The sequence below is a fragment of the Mustela nigripes genome, chromosome 1, assembly GCF_022355385.1.
Source record: "Mustela nigripes isolate SB6536 chromosome 1, MUSNIG.SB6536, whole genome shotgun sequence".
NCBI classification, from domain to species: Eukaryota; Metazoa; Chordata; class Mammalia; order Carnivora; family Mustelidae; genus Mustela; species Mustela nigripes.
Genome location: NC_081557.1, coordinates 41,938,791 through 41,954,061, shown reverse-complemented (window position 1 = coordinate 41,954,061; position 15,271 = coordinate 41,938,791). Strand labels below are relative to the sequence as shown.

The following is a 15,271-nucleotide window of genomic DNA, read 5'->3' as shown; positions in this document are numbered from 1 at the left end:
TATTTATTTGACAGAGAGAGACACAGTGAGAAAGGGAGCCCAAACAGGGGGAGTGGGAGAGGGAGAAACAGGCCTTCTGCAGAGCAGGAAGCCTGATGTGGGGTCCGATCGCACAACCCTGGGACCACAACCCAAGCCAAAGGCAGACGCCCAATGACTGAGCCACCCAGGTGCCCCTTATCATACTAACTTAACAGATTAAAGAAAATCTCAAAGAGGGGTCAAATGACTTGCCCCAGGTCACAGAAGCAGGAAAGAACAGACCTAGAAATAGTACCAATGCCTTTCAACCCTCATGTGTATATTAGGCAGAGTAGATGCAGGAGGACTGGTGGAGCAGGGGTCAGAAGACCCTGGAAGTGTCTGGCTCTCCCAGTTTCCACCTATGAAACCTACCCCACGGGCAACTGATAGGGCTGGGATGGGCATAAAAAGAGATGATGGGTGGGAAAGCATTCTCCTTAAACTGGGCTCTGAGCTAAGACTTTCATTCATCTCAGCCATTTTTTACCATGTACACAAACAAAAACCCACGGCATTTGGTATCTCTCCAAGAGGAGGACACTGAGGCTCAAGAAAGACATTTTTCAATGCTGCTTCCTAGAACAGTGCCAGAGAGGTCCTGATGGGATCTTTAATGCAGTGATCTCTTGCAGAATCCTTGCGTTTTTATTAGCTTCTGATGTATCACGAAATTCTCAAAATGAGATTTTAATTGACTTGAGTTTAAAAGGTGAATGTGTGTGTGTGTGTGTGTGTGTGTGTGTGTGTGTGTGTATAAAGCTAACTATATGCCAGGAGCTAAAGGAGGAAAAGTGTCAAGAAAATGCAACAGGAAATAATGGGATGGTATAAACCCTAAGTGGTGGGCACTACTGCTGGAGTGAAGACACCGGAGCTTCAAAGGCAGCAAGGACCCGTCTCCCACTATAAATGCCCAGACCTGAGCCAAACACCACCTCAGGAACCCCTCACAGGCCCTAGTGTCCCATGTCTGTGATGGAAGACAGGATGAAATGGCAAGTGCAACACCATCAGGTCCCTAAACTTCCCCCTCTTCCCATCCCCCTCTGTTCTCCTGATCCTGAACTCCTGATCCTGAAAAGGCACACCGCACTTCAGAGTAGCCATGCTGAGAAGGAAGAGATGCTGCCCATCCACTTCCACAACAAGATAATACTCAGAGTTACAATATTAGCACCAGCTAACATTTACTGAGCACCTACCATACGTCAGGCATTCTTCTAAGCACCATGAGGGGCCAGGGGCCTGGGCTGAGTACTGAAGCGGATACAAGTCAGTCTCTAAAGTAATCCAACTTCGAAAAAGCCCTCCAGGCCAGGCGCTGAATGCAGGCCATGCTCCCTCTAGTGGCACACTGCAGTTCACAGAGGTTCTTTAGAACCTTGTCCTCAGGGGGGAGGGGGACCGTAAGGGCCCATCATGGAAGAACTGTAACCCCTGCTTGGGCTGCTGCAGGTATAAGCTCTTTGAACTAGGAAGGGCAAGTGGAGAGCTGCATCCCTCCACTGCCTCTGCAAGGCTGGACTTAGATCAACCCTACGTGACCTTTCCCAAATGATAGGGCTTTTACAGCCTTGTGGGGTCTAGGATCTGTTGAAAGGCACACATGCATACTTGTGCCAGAAATCTGGGAGACACCCTTCCATCTTTGTGTGTATCTCTCTCCCCATATCCAATCCATTTGCTGATTCCAAATAATTCGATTTCCAAAATGTGTCTGTCCATTTTTCTGCCTTCCACTGCCATCTCAGTCCCTTTCCTTGATTACTTAAAACCCTCCTGGATTGCCCCAGCTTCCACTCTCATCCTCCTAGCTCCCTTCACCATGCCGCTGTCTGAATCACCCATCTACATCCGATCCTGTCATTTCCTGCTTGACGCACTTCAATGGCTTCCCACTGCACTTGAGATAAAATCTAAATTCTTATCAGGACCTAGAAGGCCCTGCTTCATCCTTCTCCAGTCTCCTCTCAGCATACTTCCTTCCCTCCACCTATATGTGCTAGCTACACAGGCCTTCTTTTAGTTCCCCTAAAGGGCCAGATTCTTCCCAAGCTGTTCTCCTTGGCCTGGGACACTCCCCCTGCCCCCAGTCTGCCTAACTGGCTCTTACCTTGTCCTTACGTGTGTCTCACCTCCTCAGAGAGGTCTTCCCCGATCCCCCAATCAAAATGAGGATTTATCCTTCATAGCGCTCATCACAATATCCAACAAAAATACATTTCCCTTTTATTAAGGCCAGCTTTCCCTGATGAGTTCCTTGGGAGCAGAAACCCTGACTGTTTTGCCACCATATTCCGTGCATCCAGGATAGGGCCCAGCTCCCAGCTGGCACTCGATAAAGATCTGCTGAATGCAAAGAACCCATTTCCTCTTGTCCTACAGGAAGAAGAAACTTAGAACAGCTATTCCATGCTACTCACTGTTTCTTTTCATAGACTTACAAACTGTAATTACATCTCCTCTCCTCATGTGCCTTGCCTGTGGGCTCGACCAAAAATTCCTGTAAAGTCTCCCTGTGGTTTGTTTCCCAGAAATTTCTTCGTAAGGTCACTCTTCGAGGGACGAGCTCCAGGGTTTTATAGCCTCTCCCATTACCCATTGCAGGCACTCCTCCTCCAGTGTCACTGCCAAACTGAGCAGGGTGTAGGAAGGGCCAGGTTCCCATAGAGGAGAAGCTTCTCTCGGGTCAGCTCCGTGCAGGGACAAAAACACTTCCTCTTACCTCTACGTTGCAGGTCACTGTGCTTACGAAAAAGACATTTTTCCTTTGAAAAAGTCATCTTATGTTTTATAATTTAACTGCATTCTTCCTCTCCCACTGCTCCTTCCTTGCTGCTCATGCTGTTACCTTTATTGGAGGACCTCCCCCCAACCAACAAGCAAAATCTTATTGCTTGTAAGGCCCAACGCAGTGATCACCTCCCCTGTGAAATATTTCTTGATCTCTTAGAAGACTCTGTCTGTCTGTCTGTCTGCTCTGCAATCGCACAGCAGTCTGAAGATGCCTTTTTCGTGGTATTTACAGCACTTTATCACCGTCACTCATACCCCTGTCCCCCCACGGTCATGAGCCCCATGAGGTCTACCAACTTTTCTATTTCATTCACAGTGGGCAATCTTTTAATGTGTGTGGGATAAATCAATCTTTGAAAAAGACTTTTTAAAAGCAAAAACAGAAGCTGTCCCCCCATAAGATGAGGGAATCTGAGTGCACAGACTTATACTGTACCAAGAGAATATCTGTGTGTGCGTGTGTGTGTGTGTGTGTGTGTGTGTGTGTGTGTGTTTATATGTAGGTATGATAATTAGAGTCTACATTTGGTCACTAGAAGAGTTTATAGTATCTTCTTGTCTCTTTAACAGCAACTGAAATTCTAAACCTAAAAACACAAGAGCGGAGTAAATCTGTTCAAGTCACTCCTTATTTTAGAATCAAAGGAGTTCAAGAAAAGTAAGCTGTTGCTTACTTTTTATATTGATATTACTTGTTGGATCCCAGAGTGCCTAAGAGATGCAGTGGAACTTCAGCTGTTGGGAGCCAAGCTCCAGTGCCCGCCAGACTGTGGAGTCCAGCCGCCTCTCCACCGAGGACATCTAGTTCTGCCCAAGTAGCAGGGGAATCTGTATGTGTCCTGTCCAGTTCTCCACTGGGCTCTGGTGGCCGTGTGAACAGGCAGGTTTACACAACATCCCTTTAGGGCTTTACAGCTTTCTTCTGCTACCCCTGAGCAGCAATGTGGTTAAAAAGGGAAAAATTAAAAATGCAGGAATAGAGAAAGAGTCAGCTGACTCGAGCCCAGGTCCTGGTTGCCAGGGTGGTGAGACCTTGAGCTAAGTCCCCGCCCCTCTCAGGGCCTCTGCTTTTCCCTGCACATAATGAGAAGGCTGCTGGGCTGTTGGGCTGTTGGAACTAGGTGTTCTCTAAGGGTCCTTACAACTTGGATGTTCTGTTACAGTTGCTCAGTCCAACTGTTCTGTCGCAAGCAGCTACTGCCACTGCTTCCAGAAAGACTTCTTGTTTCAGGGGCTCCAGAGTCTCCTCCAGGCCTTTCAGCAGAGCCCCTAGCCTGGAACTTTGGAGTCATCTGCCTGGGATGAGACGAAGATCAGCCCCACAAAAGGCAGCCTCTCCTAGAGAAGATGGGAGATTTAGGCTTCTCACCTAAAGAAGACTGAAAAGAGAAGAAAGATACCAAATACAGGATGGGAAAATTTGGAAATGACCTGAGAAAGGCCGCAGGAGACTGAGCCTTTGCCTGGGACTCATTCCTTAGCCATTGGTCTGAGACAAAGCTGCTTTTACAGAGCAGAAGAATTGGCAATATCTACGTTCTTTTGAAAGAGAATATGCCTACTGCCAATCATGCAGTCTCCTCATGGCCTCGACGGTACCTGTAAATCAACAAACCAACGGTCTCCCTCCACTGCTACACATACTCTGCTTCTGCCTGCACAGATGAAATAGCTATCCTATGCTCAAGTCCTGGCATTTTAAATTCAAGTCCTGGCAGGAAATTCTCTGGGGTCCTTACTCCTGCCCAATCCCACCCACCTCCCACCCATCTGCCACCCTCCCACCCAACATTAAGGCTCTGAACTGAAAGAGTGTGGGATTTAGCCTGTAACTATCCTGCCCTGTGTCGAAGCGGCTACTGGACATCTTCGCACTGGGTTGAGCATACTCCCCTTTGGTCTGTCGGCCTCCCAGCGCTAGTTCACCTCTCCTCAGCTTACAACCCTCAACATGAAACTCAAAATTCAGATTCCCCAGGGCACAAAATACTCAGTGGCTTGATCCAGTCTCTTGGAGTACCTGTCTCAATGCTTATGTATGCACTCATTTCCTAGAATCTCTCAAATCCACAGACCATTGAATACTGTCCCTTGTTAAGTCTGAGCATTTTAACTCTGGGCCACATAAATGCAGTCTGGGGCCGGGAAAGACTAGACTGAGGAGGCAATATTCCAGGCCCCTTTTAAAAGCACCATTTTACCTTGCCAGAACAGCCTTCTCACAATTACTTGCCTAGGAACTCTGAGCTCAACCAAGATCTTAACCTGTCATGACCAAAGCTTGAGGACAGGGGAGGTAGAGCACAAAGTGGGAGTAAAGGGACTGGGGGGATAAGAAGAATGTGGACTTTGGGGCGCCTGGGTGGCTCAGAGGGTTAAAGCCTCTGCCTTCGGCTCAGGCCATGATCCCAGGGTCCTGGGATCGAGCCCCGCATCGGGCTCTCTGCTCCGCAGAGAGCCTGCTTCCTCCCCTCTCTCTCTGCCTGCCTCTCTGCCTGCTTGTGATCTCTGTCTGTCAAATAAATAAAATAAAATCTTAAAAAAAAAAAAGAATGTGGACTTAAATAGCTCTTCCATGATATAACAAACAAACAAAAAAACAAAACAAAACAAAACAAAACCTTAAGGCTGAAAGGAAAAGCACCCCTCAGAATAAGATCGGGGCAAGGCTGTGGGAGATATGGGCCCAGACCGTGTCACCTCCTCCATGCTATCTCCCCTGATTTTCCCTGCCTGGAATGGATAGAGAATCCATTGCCCCTATACTTAAGTCTACTACTCCATTGTTAGCCATGCTCACTGCCTTGTATTTTAGTGCACAAGGCTTATTCAACTTAATTCTCCTACTAGCCTATAAGCCTACAATATTCTCTAGGACAAGAACTATGTCTTAACTCTGAATTCTAGCTTAGAACTCTGTACCAAGCACAATTAATACATTTTTAATATATGAACTAATGAAACCAACCAACAAATCAATCCAATTAATAAGGAATCAATAATGTCACCATAAAACCCAAAACATCTGGTGCTTAGCACCTGAGAAGGGTCAAGGGTTCCCAACGTATGGCATGTATAGAAGATGATTCATTTTAAGTGGTACATGGACAAACATTTTTAAAATGTCGAATACTTTTATATTTATCTTAATGTGCATAAGACAAAAACATAACCAGCTATTAACCCCATTTTCACTGATCTCATTGATTAGACCAGCGTGAAAGAAGGTACAGTTGGCCCACAAACAATGCTGGAGTTAGGGGTACTGGCCCCTTGTGCAGTTGAAAATCTTCAAATAACTTTGGACTTCCCAAAAACTTAACTACTAAGAACCTACTGCAGACTAGAAGCCTTCCCAATACCATAAAGTCATTAACACATATTTTGTATGTTATGTGTATTACATACCACATTCTTACAATAAAGTAAACTAGAGAAAAGAAAATGCTAACAAGAAAATCATATGAAAAGAGAATACATCCACAGTATTATAATATATTTATCCAGCGGCACCTGGGTGGCTCAGTTTAAGCGTCTGCCTTAGGCTCAGGTCATGATCCCCGGGTCATGAGATCGAGCCCCACACTGAGCCCACACTGAGCCCCACGTCGGGCTCCCTGCTCAGCAAGAAGCCTGCTTTCTCTCTCCCACTCCCCCTACTTGTGTTCCTGCTCTCCCTCTCTCTATCAAACAAATAAAATCTAAAAAAAAAAAAAAAAAGGATTTATCCAAAAAAAATCCATGTATAAATGCACCCGCGTAGTTAAAATCCATGTTGTTCAAAGGTCACCTATGTATGTTTTTTGTTTGCTAAAATTAGTGGGCAGAAGTTTAAAGAGAAATAGGAGACCTGCACAGTCTCAAAGTATCACTCTCAAAATGTTTAATTACAAAGGCAGACAAACAAAAACTTGATGATGAGGAAACCTAGCAGACATTATCTTTTCCAAGTGATCAAAGGTAATGTTATTATTAATAAGATAATAAGACATACTGAGGGGCGCCTGGGTGGCTCAGTGGGTTAAATAAGACATACTGACACCATGTAGCCCTGACATGATGTAGTGAAAAGAGCATTTCATTTCTGTGGCATTCTTCCCAAAATCCATAACCTCAATCTAATTATAAGAAAACATCAAACAAACCTAACTTGAGGGATATTCTATAAAATACCTGACTAGTACTCCCTCAAAAGTCTCAGGGTCACAAAACACAAGGACAGACTGTGGAACTGCCACAGATTGGAAGAGATTAAGAAGACACAACACATAAATGTAATGTGGGAGTCTGGATTAGATCCTGGAAAAGAAAAAACTAATGAAATCCAAATTAAGTCTATAGTTGACATTACACTACTATTAACTTCTTGTTGATAACTGAACCCTAGCTCTATAAAGCTGTTTCTGCAGCTTTTCTGTAAGTTTAAAATTATTTAAAAATAAAAAGCTCTTTAAAAGTCAATTTAAAGACCAGTAAATAAAAGTATATACAGGGGCGCCTGGGTGGCCCAGTCAATTGAGCATTCAACTTGCTTTTGGCTCCGGTTGTGATCTCAGGATCGTGGGATCGAGTCCCATTTCAGACTCTGTGCTCAGCGCGGGTCTGCTGCAGATTCTCTCTCTCCCTCTCCCTTTGCCCCTCCCCCCCACTCAAGCACACATGCCTTCTCTCTCTTTCTCTAAAAATAAATAAATAAAATCTTTTTTTAAAAAGTATATAAAATACAAATCATAAGAATGAGTAAGAATGGCTCAAGGTTGAGAAGAACTACAGCAGTCACTCTTCACATCCAAGAAAAGCTGATGCCAGAATGAGAATTGTGGCTTATAGAAGAATATTTAGTAAAACAGGAAAGTCTATACTGAGAAAAGTAATAAATCACCCCATTTTGTTAAAATATATATCACACATATAGTGCATAGAAAAATGTGTTAAAATAAAAATAACCTATACTAAATAAAATATAGATGGCATTTATTAAATAGTAAAGGGGACCTAGTTTTCAGAAAGTAACTTGGCTAGATCAGTTAAAATGCTCATATCTTTTGACCCAGTATCCTCACTTCTAGAACATTATTCTAAGAAAAAAATCCGAAGTGTGAGGGGGAGAATGCCTACTCCGGCATTATTTAAGATAATGAAAAATTAGGAACAATCTCCATATCAGTCATTACTAGAATGGTAAATTTCAACTATGTTTTGAGCAAGACCCAGAGTAACAAGTACATATGTAATATAGTAATGTAGAATGTGCATGTATGAGACGGCATGTGTGATGCTCTCTGTTATTTTCAGTTTGTACAGCCCTCACTAACTTGATTTTCCAGCCCACTAATGTTGACCTGCAGTTAGAGAAACACTGCACTGGACTAATGCACAGCCATTAAGGAGATGACTACAGTACCCGAGCTGGTGACCACGACTGTCTCTAGGGAAAGAGGAGAGAAGGTGGGAAAAAGACTTGCTTTCATGGGCCACCTTTGTGCACCTTTTGAATTTACAACACATACATGTGATACTTATTTGAAAATTAACCTTAAGTAATGACTGTGAAGACTTACACAGCATCAGGCAATGCTAATTGCACCTCACAAAGCTATAATTACACTATACAACACAAACACATATAAGTGAAAAAGGAAGACACTCCAACAAAGTGCTGGGATAGGATTTAGAACAGTCAGTCAATCAGATACCCTCCATCTTTCTGAAAAGGTTCTGACATAGAACATACTGCCACTATGGCTTCTAGAACCTTCCATTCAGAACTTGGTAAGCGGGCTAGCTTTGGCACTCCATTACCACTCAGGACTCTCTTTTCTGAGTTCTTTTGCTTTCTCTCCTCCCCCCACCAAGTCATCCATTCATATTTTTAACTACATATAAGCTCTTCTGAGAAATGTGATCACTTCTTATTAGTCTTTGAATTTCCAACTGGCTATAATACTGTGCTTTCTTTACACATAATAAGTGGTCAGTATTTATTGAATAGGCAATATCATGGGCAAAACTCCAGAACAAAGAAATATGAAAAGTGGCAAGGACATGGAGAAGGAAGCACCAGCCACTAGAGATTAAGTACAAGTCATACTAAAACATAAAACTAAACTTTCATTTAATAAAGTTAATATAAGGGGCCACCTGGGTGGCTCAGTGGGTTAAAGCCTCTGCCTTCAGCTCAGGTCATGATCCCAGGGTCCTGGGATCAAGTCCCACATTGGCTCTCTGCTCAGCAGGGAGCCTGCTTCCTCCTCTCTCTCTCTGCTTGCCTCTCTGCCTACTTATAATCTCTGTCTATCAAATAAATAAATAAAATCTTCAAAATAAATAAAATAAAGTTAATATAAAATTATTACAGAGCATAAAGGAGACAATATATGTGCAACAGTGATAGATAGCAAGTGGTCTATAAACAACAGTTTGGGGTTTAATATATAATATGCATACCTATTTCCATGATATATATTTGAATATCATATAAATAAACACATACATATACACACACATTTATCAAAGAATGACAGGGACACAATTTTTCCAGATTTCAGAAAAACTTCTCTTGATCTTAAGGATAAAACAGAAATACACTGGCAGCTGGATGGTCTGGTAATTCAGGACAGCTGGGCCCAAATGGTGCTGCAAAATGGATCATCAACTAGGAAGAAGTGCTCTGGAATTCCTAGAAGTTTGGCCATCTGTTTTAGATCCTATCACGGTCACCCTTTTTATCAATGACTTGGGGAAGACATGCTTAACTAAAATGCTTACGGCAAACTAAATGGAAGGATTGTTAATATATCAGAATCAGGAAGAAAGGCCCCCACAAACTGGAACCATTGGTTAAATATAGCAATATGGCATTTTAAAAAAAAAGATATTACTTTACTCTTAAGTTTAGGAAAAAAAAAAAACTGCACTAACAGGATGAAGACAGTAGAAGTGAAGGAGACTTGAGAAATGGTTCAATATGAGTCAAATGATGAGGTTCAAATGATTAGGTTCACTGACTAAAATACAGAGCCCAGATCAAATGAGGTCCATGTCTTTACCCTGGTCCATACCTATTAGAACAAGTGTGTCTGGGGGGACACACACTATATTTGAAGACCCAGGGGAAAATGGATTCTTAATAACATCTCAGGCAAGTATACTGAAGGAAAAAAAGAAAATCAAGTTTCTATGGAGCCCCTTAAGCTGAGAAATAAGCTCACATGTCTGGTTCGTGAGGCTCTTAAGTCTTCCTACAAAACACAAAGATACCACTTTTAGCCCTACGGAGTCATCTCTGGGGACTCATGGCTAGACGAGGTAAAGAAAGCTCATGGGAAGAAGGGCCAGCTGAGCCCTGCCTGATCAGCCCTCTGTCCTCACACTGGAACCTCCTATTTGGGATTCTGAGCACCCAAGCTTTAGTAAGGACACAGGGAAGCTCAGGAATCTCAACAATTCTTACCCATCATCTCCCTGAACTATGGTTGATCATAATCAGAATTACAAGGTGATATTTTTAACTATCAAAGCGAATTCTTGTGGATCTTTAGCCCTCTCTACTAAGCCTTCATCTGATAGCTGTTGGTGAGCAAGGACTCGGGTCTGACTATCCTAACGGAAACATTAGACTGCAGGAATGCAGCATTTCAGCTCCATCAGGCATTACTGGGATATATAAATACCAGCTTATCTCCCATAATGGAAAACTACGATGCTTCTTCTAGGTACCTAAGAAGAACACTAAGAGAGAAGAGCAGCAGCCCCTCAATACCCACTTCTCACCCAAGGAACGTGGAAGGAGACCCTGGTCTGCAGATGACTGTCACGCTAAATATAAGATGTCATTTTTTTAAACCATTTTCTCTCTTTTTCCCAAGGACAAGAACCTAGAAGGTTCCAGAATGATTAGCTCCTTAACAATACATGTACTAGGAGGGGGTGCCTGGGTAGCTCAGTCAGTTAAGCCTCCAACTCTTGATTTCAGCTTAGCTCATGATGTGAGGGTCCTGAGACTGAGCCCCGTGTCAGGCTCCACATTCAGTGAGGAGTCTGCTTCTCCCTCCTCTCCCTCTGGCCCTCCCCCTACTCCTGCTCTCTCTTCCTAAAATAAATATATAAATCTAAAAACAACACATGCACTAGGTATATCCCAATTTTATGTAAAATAGAGCTAGTTGCCTTTTGTGTACAAAGAGGTGCTTTCAAACGTTCATTCATTTAGAGATCAATATAGAGGAACCTATGCACTAGGGGGAAAAATTAAGCCCCAGGCTGCAAGGAAGGGAAGACAGATGAAAACAGGAAGACAGAGGAATGTGAAGGGAGAGGAGAGAGCAATTTAAGATCCGGGAAGGACAGAAACAGAAGGACACTTGTTTGGAAGTCTGAGAATAGCATATTTGGGGGAATTCCTGAGCATTACTCCCAAGGATGTCAAGGGACATATTTGAGTACCACTTAGCCTTTTGAAAGAAGAAAGATTTCAGAAAGCCTATTATTCCTTCAGTGTCAGGGTTCCTTCCCGAGTTAACAAGATGGCCCAAAGCCCATGTAACTGGTTGGCTAACACGGCTAAATGACTGGGAGGAAACAGGGCAGAGTACAAAAAACAAAGTGTTGAGGACCACTGTCCCCAGCACAGCGATGCCAGCAGAAGGCTTCTTTCCCCTAAACTGTGGGACTCCAGAGGCCATATCTCAGAGACGCTGGCTCTCCTGAAACCTGAGCAAGCCAAGGAAGAGTCCTCAAGGTGATGAACGGCTGCAGCCACTCAGGTGAATGCAGAGAACACCTGAGGTGCGTGGGACACACGTCTTCCAAGGAAAAGGCCTCCAGGAGCTGAGGAGAGGAAGTCTCCTTGGGGAAAATTCACCACGAAGATGAGGCCTCCCAAGAGAATAACCACCGCTTATTAAATTCTTGTTCCTTTTCAGACTCAGGGTATATCCAGACACAGCCAGCTGAAGCACAGCCAGCAGCCCGTCACAGAGGGCCAGAAACCCAGAAAGAGCTGCAAAAGTGTGGCAGGCAAACATGAAGGCTCTACTTGGGATCTGCAGGTTCACAAAATGCTTCTGAGGACACCAAAGGTGACCTTTACTTCTCTTTTTCCAACCATGACCTCTCCCTGCTATCTCTCCTGCTGTATGGGCAATGACAACAGACACAAGAGGGAGGAGCAGGAGCTATTATTTTTTTAAAAGACTGTATTTATGTAAAGAGAGAGAGAACAAGAGGGGAGGAAGAGCAGAGAGGGAGAAGCAGGCTCCCCACTGAGCAGGGAGCCCGATGTGTGACCTATGGGATCATGACTCAAGCCGAAGATAGATGCTTAACGGACTGAGACATCCAGCCGCCCCAGATTAGGAGGTATTTTAACAGGAAAGAAGAATGTGAAGGATGACTGACTGTGAAGATAAGGAGGGGCCCAGATTCTGGCTCTCATCACTGGGCGCCAGTCACTGCATCAGGGATATAGACAAACCAGGATAGTCCACGGTGATTCCACTGCATCAGGATATTTCAGGATATTCCACGGCTTTGCTATAGTCATGTCTGAGTTCAACAAAGAAGGGAAGTCACTCCAATACAGGAAGTTGTTCAGACAAGACAGACAAGAGTGGGAAGAACAGGGGGCGCCTGGGTGGCTCAGTGGGTTAAGCCGCTGCCTTCGGCTCAGGTCATGATCTCAGGGTCCTGGGATCGAGTCCCACATCGGGCTCTCTGCTCAGCAGGGAGCCTGCTTCCTCCTCTCTCTCTGCCTGCCTCTCTGCCAACTTGTGATCTCTGTCTGTCAAATAAATAAATAAAATCTTTAAAAAAAAAAAAGAGTGGGAAGAACAGGGATGGAGGATGGGGTGATGGACAAGAAAAGTAGTGAAGAAGAAAGAATAAAAGAGGAAAGGAAGGAAAGAGAAAGAGGGGAGTGGAGGTAAATGTGTGTGTGTGTGTGTGTTTTAGGAGGAGAAGAGGAGAGGAAGTGGATAATGCAAACAGAGCCATAAATGTAACTCTGCAAATATTGAGCTCTTGGCTGCTGATTTCACTGCCCATAGTCTGAACAGGTAGTTAGGTTCTGTGGTCAGCACAGAACTTGAAAAACACATGGAAGTCAAATTACTCTCGAAATTCTCTTAGAAAAGTACCACCTGGAAACCAGCCCATCTCCCAGAAAACCGAATTCAGTACTTTTCATATACATTTTTTGTGCACTCATCAGAATCTCAAAACTAGGGCACCTTGGTGGCTCAGTCAATTAAGTAGCTGCCTTCTGCTTGGGTCATGATCCCAGAGTCCTGGGATCAGCCCCTCATCAGGCTCCCTGTTCAGCAGGGAGTGTGCTTGTCCCACTCCCACTGCTCTGTCAAATAAATAAATGAAACCGTTTAAAAAAAAAAGAAGACTCTCAGAAGTAGAAGGACCCAAGGAATCCATCTTCCTTGTCTAGTGATTCTTAAAAAAAAAAAAAAAAATCGTAGCAGTAAAATCACTCATCTGGTCTGAATGCTTCTGAGTTAGCTTCATTTTACTCAAAAGTCAGTAATCTCCTGTCACCCAACTAGACAGGACTCTTCCCTGATCCCACACTTCTTCTCCATGTACTCTTCTCTTCAAATTCCCCTACGAGATAGAAGACTGAGACTGGAGGCCCAATTCTACCACTAAATAGCCCTGTGAGGTGGAAATAGCACCTTCCCCTTTTTTGGTTCTAATCCCTATATGGAAAATGAAGCCACACTAGGTGAACTCTAAGAGCCCATACAATTCTGAGATACTGAATGAAAAAGTGCTTTGAACAGTGCAAAGCATCTCATAAATGTAAGCTATCAGTAACAGTTCATTCTGATAGGGCAGACATTCTGACATCTTCTGCCTTTCCCTCAATTTCATCCTTCACATCCATGTTACGTCCTACTTGTTCTACTTCTAAATATTCTCTAGGATATTCTCTATTCTTCTTGCTGATGTGCCATATTCTTCAGTAGGTTTCCTTTCTTCCAGTCTCTGTCCTCTCCAAAATTACCCTACTTTCTTCTACAAGAGTGATTTCCACAAATTCCCACCTCCATTGACTGCCTCACTTTCATATCCTATTCACCAAGGCGGAAGTTCCAGGCTTCAACTTTCCAGCTCTGAGCGGCCACACCTACCACTCCCAAGGCAGACTATAACAGTGACCCTGACCATGCCACATTCCTTCTAGGATCTTGCTCTTCTCCACATCCAGAACACTTCCTATCTTTCCTTTGCTTACATCAAGTTAATCTAACTTTCAAAGACCAGAAAAGAGTCTGCCACCCCAAGAAAGCTTTCCTATAGTTTTAATACACATCTTTCTCATTCCTGAACTATAGATATATTCAGTTTGTAACCAAACACAGTTAAGATCTTTGATATCCTCTAATTAACAGATTTTATCTCTCCTGGAGATTATAGGTTCCCTCAGGCAGCAAACAAGATTGATGTAATGTTTGCATCACAATGCTGGTTGAGCTGAAAATTTCCACAAGTACTTGATGACTGCCTAAAGGCTGAAAAGCAAGACCTGGGTTTTCTCTCCTGCCCTTGACCATTGAAAGGAAAAGTTGGGGGCACAGGAGGGGAAAGGAGAGGGGTGGAATCAATACTCTTCCCAATTCCTTCCTGCTCTCACCCGCTCTGGGGTGGAAAGGCCCTCTCTACCATCACAGGTTCAAATCAACCTCTTCTCTAAGGATGAGTCTTCATGTCCCATCAGTCTATGCGATGGCAGCAGCTGCGCACAATCCCGGACAGTAATGGGAAGGTAAAGGGAAGAGAGAGACATGGAGGGAAGAAAGGCCAAGATTAGCAATAATTTTATAATACACATTTCAGATTTGGCCCTTGAGGTTGGTCTACTTCAAATTAAGCCCCCTCTGTTCTCAAACCCCAAAGAGGCAGGGGCATCAATGAAAACGTTCTGACACCTGCCAGGGCACAGACGCCTCTGCAGGCTGTGTCAGTGAGCACTGGCAGCTGCAAACCTGCTACTTCTCATCCTCAGGGAGCCAGGAAATTGGGAGGTGGGGCTCTGGCTGGCCAGCCCACTTTCAGACCCAGTGCCTCTGCCTCAGAACACTCTAGGCCAGGACCCCTGGTGAACAAAAACCACATAGGTATAATACAGATGCAAAGTGGGGAGGGCTGTTGTGGGACCAGCTCTACTCCCAGAGGAAGGCATTCATGGCCATCATACCTGAGGTATTCAGCAAGGCAAGCACAACTGAGCATGTCCAAACCCACTCCCTGTGATGACTGGCTTCCAGCTACTCTGGAACACATCTCTGCAAAAATTGCCAGCTTCCGTGTTCGCCACAGCCAACCATTCCCTCTCCAGATTTACTGCCTTTTCCATAGAAGTGTTTACTCCCTCCCTCCACCTCCAGCTGCCACACACACACACACACACACACACACACACACACACACACACACACAC

General features: G+C 44.2%; 1 protein-coding gene across 3 annotated transcripts in view; it reads right to left on the bottom strand.

The window, feature by feature from the left end:
- Positions 1–15,271, bottom strand: part of DENND2B (DENN domain containing 2B) — a 150,984-nt gene that overhangs the window by 105,155 nt on the left and 30,558 nt on the right. The gene's annotated exons all lie outside the window — the stretch shown is intronic.